General features: G+C 48.6%; 1 long non-coding RNA gene across 1 annotated transcript; it reads left to right on the top strand.

Annotated features, from left to right (window-relative positions):
- Positions 1–4,909: 4,909 nt before the first annotated feature.
- On the top strand, positions 4,910–10,296 carry LOC117093897. The gene is made up of 4 exons (XR_004441293.1): positions 4,910–5,431; positions 8,296–8,410; positions 9,775–10,086; positions 10,208–10,296. It is a non-coding gene; the product is annotated as an uncharacterized LOC117093897 (long non-coding RNA).
- Positions 10,297–11,808: the final 1,512 nt, after the last annotated feature.

Genomic DNA, 11,808 nt, shown 5'->3' with positions numbered 1-11,808 from the left:
AAAAGCAAGACATTTTCCTGCCCAAAAGTGTTTGGTGTCATCTCGATCTCTGAAGGGGCAGCTTTTCCTGAGCTGCCCTCTGCCAGACCTGTCATAAACATGCTAAATGAGGCCTGTCTCAGCGGTGCTCCCTGGGGTCCCACCACTTCTGCAGCCCCATCCAGAGATGAGCCTGTTTATCCCTAACTATTGTCTCTGACCTCTAAATCAATTCCCTATCTGATACAAAACCTCAGTCCTCCTCTACCCTCCTGCCGATTCCAAGCTAGGTCAATTTGTAAAACCAGAGGCCGCGAACGATGACAGTGGTTACGCGTATGGGCTCTGAAATCAGACTGCTTGGGTTCATAGCCCAACTCCACTACTTATTAGCTGAGTGCACTTGGGCAAGTGGCTTAACTTCTCTAAGCTTCAGTCTTCTCATCTGTAAATTGGGGACAGTACTTCGGCCTGTACCATGGGGCTGTGGTGATGATCAGATACAACAGTGCAGATAAAGCACAGCCTTTGAAACACACAGGAAACACCCAGTCACTGTTATCTGTTGTTTTCATGAAAAGCTGTGTGCATGGAAGCTTATCAAAGCTCTTTGAAAGCCTGTATATGTAAAAGTCACTGTTGTCCCTTATACACCTGTGGCTTTTCCTACTTGTATCATCCCCTCCCTGATGCTGGGGAGGCAGAACACAGCCGGAGATGTTCAACCCAGAAAAAAGCCCTGCTGGATAAGGTAGCCTTCAGAAAGCTCTTATGGAACAAGAGGTTTCAGCTCCCAAAGCTGAGGCTCAGTGTTGGAGGGGGATGCTTTGCAGATCCCTTCCCACCTCAGCCCCAGCCCCATAGTGTCCCCTCAGTCCAGGGTCACCCAGGCTACCCTCCTTCCAGCTGCAGTGAGAGGCGGCTTCAATCCTTCATCTTAACGTCTCTATTAAGCAGGGTTATGACCAGGACGAGACAAGAAACAAGGTCTTTTAGTGTAAAAACACAGCTTCAGGGCTTGGTCCCAGGGGACTCCTTCTTGGCACTGCTGCTGCTCTTGGGCTACTGCTACTGGGGGGCCACTGAGGTTCCAGATTGGGCAGGAAGATTCTGCTCTGAGTTCTCTCTCTTCTCTCTTCCCTTGAGCCTCCTAAGGACCCGCCCAAAGCTTCCATTTCCAACAAGAAGAGCAATGACTTGGCATTTGGAGGCAGCCATGAGGCCTCCAGGCTGTCTTTGTGTTAGGCCTGTACCCTGACTAGGGATCACTGTCCTCCTCATCGTCTCACCACTCACCAGCAATGTGGAGGTAGCTGCAGCCTTAGCCACCCGGCTCTGGGCAAAATAGCCCTCACCTGGAGTCTGGATGCAGAGCCTGGGGATAATAAGAGTATTTCTGATTATAGAAACAGCCAAGGAGGAATCCTAACAAGACCACATCACAAGTCCTTGTCACTCATATTAGCGAAGGTTTAGGAATCATCAGTGGAGTAAGCTTGTGCTCAGACCCAGACCTGGGCTCTATGGCAGTAGCTGTCAGCTCAAGGAGTCCAGTGTTTACCGACTCTCACCTACACCCATGCATGGACAGCAGTAGGTCAATCCACTCACCTGGAGAAATGGGCTGAGGCTGCTGGAGAACCAGAATTAAAAGGCAACTACCGAGAACCCATTTGGAAGGACTCAGTGGGACCTGTGTGTACAGGCTTATCCTTCAGAGGATGCAGAGGGTTTGCAGGTAACTACTCCCAAATGTTAGTAACATCACCATTAAAACACAAGTCCCTTAACTGTGGAACCCACAGAGGTGAAGGTACAAAAGGGAGAGACAGGTCACCCAACACAGTTTGCTGACTGCAGTCCTGCTAATCCTCAGGTCACCAACTGCTATTTCCCACAGTGCTGCTGCTGTCTTACTGGTCTTTGTTTCTCTTTCTGTACCAAGACTTATCCTAACCATAACCTCTTCCCTGAGGTGGGCTGGCATAGAGGTAAACTTCAAGCCAGGGAGCCAGGCAAACCTGGGCTTACATCGTGATTCCTCCTCTTCTGAGCAAAGTGACTCTGGGCAAATCATTGCTGCTCCCTGAGCTTCTGTTTCCCCTTTTGTTCCTTAAGGTCTTGAGTGAATGAGACTGTACATGTTCAGCTTAGTGTAGGACCTGGAACACAGTGGAAGGAGATAAGGGGTGGAGGAGAGAACTGGGAGTCTCGTTCCACTCTGTGCGGAAGAAGGAAGCCTCTGTGCCTAGAATGCAGGGGGCGTTCTAGACTCTCCTCACTGCAAACTGTGGGTGGTAGGACTGTGAGCGCAGTGGGGCTGTGGAGGGAATGCAGCTGAGGGCAGCACAAAGTCAGAGTGAGTTAGCACTGGTCCCAGGGGTTGCGTGAGCAAGGCAGGCTTTTACAGAGATATCCAGGGAATAAGAAATACCAGCAAGGAAGTTGCCCCATTAATAAATAAGAAGGTGGGAAATTAATGATGGTCTGAAAATGGCTGAGCTACTGAACTCATTCTTTAAATCTGTCTTTAACAAGAAAAATAAAGAAAAGAGATTTGGCCAATTAGGAGGTAATGAAGACATGGTAGAAATAGCACCTGACAAAAGTGCACATGCCGGGAGTGGCTGAATGAGCTTCCAGTGGCCTGGGCGCCCCTGCCCCTCACTGGACAGAAGAAGCGTGCCAGTGGAGGGACCTCCTGCTTACAAGCAGGGAGGGTGGAGGATCATCCAGGGCCTGGGAAGAGACAAGGAAGAAACAAAGATGGGGAAACTCCAATCTGGGCTTAATTAATGTTTTTCAAGAGCCTGTTGTGAGCCCAGGCAGGATGCTCCACCTTCTCCGACATTGTCTCCTGTGAAGGCTGAGAATGAAGGTGAGGAATTGGGGGATAAAAGGAGAGCAAGAGTGGGGGCAGATGTAGAAATAAAGGGGACCCAGGAAAGGAGGGATCTCTGGGGGAAGGGAAAAAGCAGAAGGGCCCGCTCAGAACTACAGAAAGGTCAGGCCCCTGACATCGAGGATGGTTCCTTCTAGGAAGTTTATACCTAGAAAAAAAATTAAGAGAAGGGAATAGGAGATGAGGCATGGAAAGGAAAGAGAAAGAAGTCAAGAGAAGAGACCTGGAGCCTAGAAGAGCAGAGGGTAAGGTAACACATGGAAGAAGGAAAATTGGAGTCAGGCTCTAGGCAGAATTTAGGAAAGGAGCCGGGTTGGAGAGTGGGAGGGAAAAGAGCCATTCTGCTAAGTCCCTGACAAACCACACTGCTTGCCACACTGACCTAACTTCAGTACTCCACACAGGGAGGTCCAGGTGGCCCTCCCTCTCAGCAGAATAGCAGATTCGGTGAGGTCTTGAGTAAGGGAGTGAGAATACAGGTCCAATCTAACCCCGGCCCCACCCCTTAAACACAACTGAACCTGGTCCCATGGCTAGAAAGGGGATCCAGTGCTCCCTTAGTCCTCCCCATCCTTTCCCAGCCAGGGCTTACGACCTCCTGCCGCCCCTGGGTGCAGCTCCAGCTTCTGTCTCCAAATGTGGTTCCAGGATTCAATCCAAAGTGGCTGGGCTGTAACCCTGACATGGTCTGTGGTGGAGGGGAATGAGGGGTGCCATGAAACTGCAAGAGAAAGAGAGGGCAGCTAGTGATGAATAGGGGCAGCCAGAGACTTGTTAGAGAGGGGTGTGGGGAAGAGGGCCACTACAGGGATGAGCCCTGGGCCTGATTTATCATCTTCACAGCTGATCTGAGCAAGAGGGGTTAAGTAGCAAGTTAATGAAATCTGCAGATGCTGCTAAATGGGGGAGAGCTGGGAGCACCAAGGCTGGAGGGGATACCAGGCAGGACACAGGCGGCAAGTTGGCCACCAAAGAAAGAGATTCATGTGGAGGGGAGAGACAGTCAACATATTCCAGCTGAGGGGGAGATCCTGTCTTAGTCTCTGAAATCCAGTTTTGGCAAGCCACAGAGAGAGAAGTTAGAGATCAGGAATGCAGGAAAACCAAGGTCCCATCCCAGAGATGTCCGTAGCCAAACTTCACAGCCCAATGGGCTTCATCAAACACAGGGCAGCCCCCGAGCCCTAGAGATAAGGAAGTGAATCAGACCAGTCTCTGCCGCCTCTTCTCCCAGACTGAGTGGTGAAACAAGTAACTACAGTTCTCTGTGATAAGTGCTGTTCAGCAACACAAAGGAGGGAGCAATTAATCCTGACAGGGGAGGGCAGGGAGGTCAGGATGACATTAAAGCAAGGCTTGGTAAGTATGGATTTTGCCAGGCAGACAAGGAGAAAGGGGGATTCTGGGCAGAAGGAACAGCATGAGCCAAGGCCAGGAAAAGAACAAGGGAAGCTGAGGGAAAGGAGCTGACATGGTGGAGATGCCTGTTCAGGCAAGGAAAGGGTCAAGGGAAACCAGCCCAAAGCTGCAGGCAGGCCAGAGCAGCAGGTCCTGCAGTGGTCTGGCTGTGCAGGACAAGTGAGGCTGGGGGAGCCAAGGGGCAGCAGAATCCTTCCCGAAAGAGCTGCTGCTGCATGCCAACTGCATTCTCCACCTCCACCGCTAGCGCAGGGCCTCCATTATAGGGTTGCCCCAAGGATGAAAGAAAATTGTTCCTGTATAGGGTTTGACACAAGGCCTGGCATACAGTAAGTGCCGACTAAATGTAAGTGGTTTTTTTGTTTTGTTTTGTTTTGACAAAGTCTGGCTCTGTTGTCCAGGCTGGAGTGCAGTGGTGTGATCTTGGCTCACTGCAACCTTTGTCTTCCAGGTTCAAGCAATTCTCCTGCCTCAACCTCCTGAGTAGCTGGGACTACAGGAGCACGCCACCACGCCCGGTTAATTTTTTTAATTTTTTAAATTTTTTTAGTAGAGATGGGGTTTCACCATGTTGGCCAGGCTGGTCTTGAACTCCTGACCTCAGGTGATCTGCCTGCCTCAGCCTCCCAAAGTGCTGGGATTACAGGCATGAGCCACCACGCCCAGCCTAAGTGTAAGTGATTATTATTGTGGTGGTTAATATTCCCAGGCTGAATTAAAAAACCTGGGCCAGAGGTCTGACTGCAGCTCCAAATGCACCCAGGGAGTGGCAGAAGATTGAGTGGACAGGTGGCTATTTAATAAGTAGAAGCTCAGGTGCACGAGGCAGAAAGTCATCAATAGCTCTAATGATGAGGTGGAACAGGGTACTGCTGAGACATCAGGGACTGGAGACCTCTGAGAAGGGGAAGACTGACACACAGGCTTATATCAAAAAGACCTCTGAGGACCAGACTGTCAACACCTCTGCCCAGGACCTGCAGGGGCTGCTCTTGGAAGCAGGGAAGGAGAGCAGTTTGCGTCTTAGGGCCAGATGGCTAAGCCTTCTTATCCTTCCTCCAGCCCTTAGAGCTATCCTGAACAAGTGAATACCTCCTTTTCTACAGAGACCTTCCTTTCTCTACTCAAAATGTGAGTAGCAACCCTCCCCTTGTGGGAAAGCCCTCCCTAAGGGAAGTTGCAAGGGTATAGTAGCAAAACATCTGTCTCACTCCTTTTTATTCTGTATCAGAGAGGTATTCAGTAAACATTTGCTGGATGTAGTACTGAATGAACTGGTAAGAATCTGGAAGCTCTTCAGCGTAGCACAGCACAGCCACAGCTAGAAAAGTTTCCTCTACTCCCCATTGCATACACACATACATACACACACACCTCTTTCCTCGTTTTATCTCATGGTAGCTGGTGTTAAGCGAATGGATAGTAGTATGGCTATTTAAAGAACCTTTGGAGTCAGACAGTCCTGGGATTCAGACTTTGTTCTACTACTCACCAAATTACACTCCTAAGGAAGTTACTTAACCTGCCTAAATCAGTTTCCTTCTCTGTAAAATGGGTATAATGATACCTACTTCATAGGTTGTGTAGATTACATCAATAATACATATGAAGAGCCTAGAAGAATACCTACCACACAGAAAGTAACTGTTCTACATAAAGCAAGATCAGTAAAATGAAAACAGGAGACATTTGAATTCTCCACTTGTCTCCACTGTCCTTTCAAACCTTCTCTATGGGCCTATATTCTCTCTGCCCCTGCATGATTTTTTAATGCAGGTCCTTTAACTCTATTCTTTAATAAAAACTGGGTTCTGGGCTGGGCACAGTTGCTCACACCTGTAATCCCAAAACTTTGGGGGCTGAGGCAGAAGGATTACTTAAGGCCAGGAGTTCAAGACCAGCCTGGGCAACAGAGCCAGACCCTGTCTCTACAAAAATAACAATAACAAACTGGGTTCTGAGACCTACCAAGCCATAAGATTAGGCAGGCCAAGTAACAATTCATCCTAAGATGGAAGAGACACATGGTGAGATTGAGCATGAACAGGACTAGAAGACACAAGCAAGCTGCAGAGCAGGTATCCCAGCCCCCCATGTCGTCTACCACATGGCATCAGTGCCTCTCCTCTGCTCACACACAGATTGTGTGAAGTGATTTGTTTTTCTAAGACCACCAGAGCGAGCACAAAAGAACCAGCGAGTAGGCAAGGCTAAAAGCAAAACTGCAAATTTATTCTTTGGTCATCTAGCTCCAGAGAAAAAGGTATGGGGGTGAAGTCTGTTAGCCTCCGGCAAAGGAGGCCGAGAGAGTCACCCGGTAGAGCTCTCAGGCAGAGTTCCTAATGCAGTCCCAACAAAGGTAGGGGCTGAGGAAGCCCACCCCGTGCGTCTGCCGGGAGTGGCTTTTCTAGGAGTGGAAGGGCAATAGGCGGGGCACGGACGCGTCAGGGGAGGGGGGGGAAGGCGCCGCAGGTGCCACCAGGTAAATCTTGATCTCTTCGGATTGACATCACCTGGCGCATGCCTGGTTGGTCTGCACCTTCCCGGTCGCCAGCTGCATCCTCGCGCACACGGGGAAAAGTTGGTAATGAAAAACCCGGAAATGCACCATCTTGCCTCCGTTCGTCAAAACATGAAGAAGTGCCTTCTGATCAGGGAAGAGGAGGGTAAAGCCCTACTTTGATGGATGGGTTTACCCAGTATGTGGGTACAAGATGAAAATGGACAGTGACTGCACTGAAAGAGGTGAGGGAAAATCCTCCCAGTGAATAAAGCACTGGTCATCTACCTTGTGTGGAAAGAGAAGTAATTCAAGGTTAGAATATATGGACTCATGGAGAGTGGACAATGATTGGGATGACTGGCCAGGGCCTGGATGCAAGATTGGAGGACCACAGACAAGACAATCTGGGGTAGTAGCAGGTGAATGGACATATGAGGATGAGTACAAAGTGTGAAGATCTTTGTACCACCTATTAATGCCCACCAGAGAGCATCCACCATGGAAGAGGCACTAAACCATCAAGTAAACAAAATGACTCAGCCAGTTGATATCAGCCAGCCTCTGTCATTGGCTGCCCTGATGTTGGTGCAATGAATGCATAGATGAAGCAGCCATGATGGCAGGGATGGAAGGAAGTTATGCATGGGCCCACTAACACAGGTTCCCAGTTACCAAAGTTGATTTAGCTACTGCCACTGCAGAATGTCCAACCTACCAATGCTAAGGCCCCAAGATGGCAATGTCCATCGAGGAGGTCAATTGGCCGCTTGTTGGCAAGTTGATTATTTTGGACCCTTTACATCCTGGAAGGAGCAGAAATTCTTTTATTTATTTTTATTTTTATTTTTATTTTTTTTTTTGAGACAGAGTCTCGCTCTGTCGCCCGGGCTGGAGTGCAGTGGCCGGATCTCAGCTCACTGCAAGCTCCGCCTCCCGGGTTCACGCCATTCTCCTGCCTCAGCCTCCCGAGTAGCTGGGACTACAGGCGCCCACCACCTCGCCCGGCTAGTTTTTGTATTTTTTAGTAGAGACGGGGTTTCACAGTGTTAGCCAGGATGGTCTTGATCTCCTGACCTCGTGATCCGCCCGTCTCGGTCTCCCAAAGTGCTAGGATTATTTTTTTATTTTTATTTTTATTTTTTATTTTTTTGAGACGAAGTCTTGCTCTGTCGCCCAGGCTGGAGTGCAGTGGCCGGATCTCGGCTCACTGCAAGCTCTGCCTCCCGGGTTTACGCCATTCTCCTGCCTCAGCCTCCTGAGTAGCTGGGACTACAGGTGCCCGCCACCTCGCCCGGCTAGTTTTTTGTATTTTTTAGTAGAGAAGGGGTTTCACCGTGTTAGCCAGGATGGTCTTGATCTCCCGACCTCGTGATCCGCCCGTCTTGGCCTCCCAAGGTGCTGGGATTACAGGCTTTAGCCACCACGCCCAGCCCCAGAAATTCATTTTGACAGGAATAGACCATATTCTGAGTTTGCCTTTTCTGCCTTGCAGGGCTTTAGCCAACACCACTTACTGAAGGCTTACACAGAGTGTTTAATCCACCAGCACAGGATCTCATATAGTATCCACCACATCAGAAAAAAGGACCTACTTTACAACAAAGAAGGTACAAAAGTGAACGCATAAATGGGATCCATTGATTGTATGTATCACATACTACAGAACCCAGAAACTGCCAGCCCAACAGAGAAATGAAATGTTCTGTTGACACAGCTGAAACGCCAGCTAAGATGTGATATTTTATGAAAATGGGGCACCATTTCTTGGATACTGTCTCTCAACTGGAGGCAATTGTGCCTTCCATTTTCCAATTCCAATTGTGCCTTCCATTTTTCCAATTCCAATTATGCCTTCCATTTTTCCAATTCCAATTGTGCAGACTTGGCAATGTCTGGCGATGTCTGCAGACATTTTTTTTTTCTCTCTGAGCTTTGTCACTGAGAAAATGGAGACACGGCCAGGTGTGGTGGCTCATGTCTGTAATCCCAGCACTTTGGGAGGCCAAGGCAGGCAGATCACAAGGTCAGGAGTTTGAGACCAGCCTGGCCAATATGGTGAAATCCCGTCTCTACTAAACATATAAAAACAGTAGCCAGGTGTGGTGATGCACGCCTGTAATCCCAGCTACTCAGGAGGCTGAGGCGAGAATGGCGTAAACCTGGGAGGCGGAGGTTGCAGTGAGCCAAGATTGTGCCACTGCAATCCAGCCTGGGCGACAGAGTAAGACTCCATCTCAAAAAAAAAAAAAAAAAAGGCCAGATGTGGTGGCTCATGCCTATAATCCCAGCATTTTGGAAGGCTGAGGTGGGTGGATCACCTGAGGTCAGGAGTTCAAGACCAGCCTGGCTGACATGGTGACACTCCATCTCTACTAAAAATACAAAAAATTAGCCAGATGTGGTGGTGCACACCTGTAATCCCAGCTACTCAGGAGGCTAAGGAAGGAGAATCTCCTGAACCCAAGAGGCAGAGGTTGTAGTGAACTGAGATTGCACCATTGCACTCCATCCTGGGTGACAAAAGTGAAACTCCATCCCAAAAAAACAAAGAAAGAAAATGGAGACACATGTTTTATTGTCACAACTGGGGGGTGGGGACAGAGAGGAAAGGTAATACTATTAGCATCTAGTAGGTAGAGCCCATGGGTGTGTATCCTACACATAGGACAGCGCCTCCCAACAAGGAATTATCCAGTCCAAAATGTCAATAGTGCAAAAGTTGAGAAACTCTGTTCTAGGACACAGTATATACTTTAAATCAAAGACCTTTATATGGAGATGTGTCTGCAATTGGGTCTGGGAACCAAGGGATAGAAGCAGGAATATCCCCATTTACCATTACTCTTAATGATCCACTTGTGGAAATTATGGTCTTTGCAAATTTAGAGGAGCTGGTTGCCAAAGGGGAAACACTTCTGTTGGGAGACACAGCCAAATTCACATTGATCTATATAATATGATTGCTGCCTAGATTCTTCAATCACGTTCTTCATGCTAGGGGACCAAGAGGCAAGAAGAAAAGTCACCCTATCTCGGCGGAGGTAACTGATTCTAATCATTGGAAGGCAGTAGGGCTGTCATTACACAATGGAAGGAACCAAGAGTGATCCACTTGGTACTTGAGCATTTATTGATACTGCCTTCCTCTTTGGATGATATATGGACAAGTGCAACAACTGCAGTTTGAGAAGGGCATGGTGACCAGCCTGAGATCCCTCAGTGATGAGAGTCTGGGTCATGCCACAACTGAAGCTGCCAAGATCAACAAATGCATTACCTGAGGGTAAGGGGAGCCTAGAATTGTTAGTAGAAAGGGAATAAAATAAGTTGCAGCCCTAAGACTAGCTGTAACAGTGGGATCTATAGTCTATTCTGAAAACCTTTCTCTTCTAAATTTTTCTTAGAAAGAGAGGCCTACCAAAATCCTTGAAGAGATGTTCTAAGAACTTATATAAAGAAGTGAATCCGGCTAGCCGTGGTGGCTCACGCCTGTAATCCCAGCACTTTGGGAGGCCGAGGCAGGTGGATCACTTGAGGTCAGGAGTTCGATCCCAGCCTGGCCAACATGGTGAAACCCCATCTCTACTAAAAATACAAAATTAGCTAGGTGCAGTGGCACACTCCTGTAATCCCAGCTACTCAGGAGGCTGAGGCAGGAGAATTACTTGAATCCGGGGAGGTGGAGGTTGCAGTGAGCCGAGATCATGCCACTGCACTCCAGACTGGGCAACTCCATCTCAGAAGAAAAAAAAAAAAAGAAGTAAATCCAAGTGGCACCAGGGTAAACTGCAGTAGTCGCTGTGGTCTATTGACTAGATCCACCTTCAGGAAAAAAGGAATTATTTCACCAGTTGCTGGGAGCGCTGCTTATAGCTAGGCCTCAACTGTGTTAGCCTTGTTGAGGGACTGCTGCAGTTGCAGAAAAACTTCTTTGGCTAGCATCCTTTCTCCTTCTAGAGGCCAATGAACACTAGGATAGAAAGATCCCAGCTCCCTCACCCCAATTGAAATAATTTTGAAAGACCACCCCAGCTCCAGAACTTCCTGTAGGATTGATTGAGGCCTTTGTTGGGACTGCATCACAGCTCAACTTCTCCCTCTGCACCAGTACTGCCTCCCTCACTTCCATTGGTGTTGATCCCAAGAACACTCTTTTTTTTTTTTTTTTTTTTTTGAGGCGGAGTCTCGCTCTGTCGCCCGGACTGGAGTGCAGTGGCCAGATCTCAGCTCACTGCAAGCTCTGCCTCCCGGGTTTACGCCATTCTCCTGCCTCAGCCTCCCGAGTAGCTGGGACTACAGGCGTCGCCACCACGCCCGGCTAGTTTTTGTATTTTTTAGTAGAGACGGGGTTTCACCGTGTTAGCCAGGATGGTCTCGATCTCCTGACCTCATGATCCGCCCGTCTCGGCCTCCCAAAGTGCTGGGATTACAGGCTTGAGCCACCGCGCCCGGCCAAGAACACTCTTTAAAAACCACTTGCACGCTAAACTTTGTCTCAGAATCTGTTTCCTGGGTAACACAACCTATGACAGTCAATACACAAAATAAAATCATTGCTATGGTCTGAATGTCTGTGGCCCACCCCCCAAAATGTATACGTGGAAATCTAGTCCCCAGTGTGAGAGTACTTGGAGGTGGGGCCTTTGGGGAGTGATGAGACCATGAAGGCTCAAGGAATGTGATTAGTGCCCTATAAAAGAAACCCCATCCACACCGTAAGACAGGGTGGGGAAAAAAAGATAAAAATAAAAAACAAAAAGCCGGAGAGATCCCTTGCCTCTTCTACCATCTGAGGACACGGTGAAAGATGGCTGTCCATCTATAAACCAGGAAATGGGTCCTCACCAGAACCTGAATCCTCCAGCACCTTGATCTTGGCCTTCTCAGTCTCCACGATTATGGGAAATAAATTTCTATTGTTTATAAGCCGTCTGGTCTATGGTATTTTATACCATAGCAGCCCAAATAGACTAAGACAGTTTCTGTCCATGTTTAGCTTACTTTC

The sequence above is a fragment of the Trachypithecus francoisi genome, unplaced genomic scaffold, assembly GCF_009764315.1.
Source record: "Trachypithecus francoisi isolate TF-2019V2 unplaced genomic scaffold, Tfra_2.0 Lachesis_group12, whole genome shotgun sequence".
In the NCBI taxonomy this organism is placed as follows: Eukaryota; Metazoa; Chordata; class Mammalia; order Primates; family Cercopithecidae; genus Trachypithecus; species Trachypithecus francoisi.
This window is presented reverse-complemented; position numbering and strand designations above follow the sequence as displayed.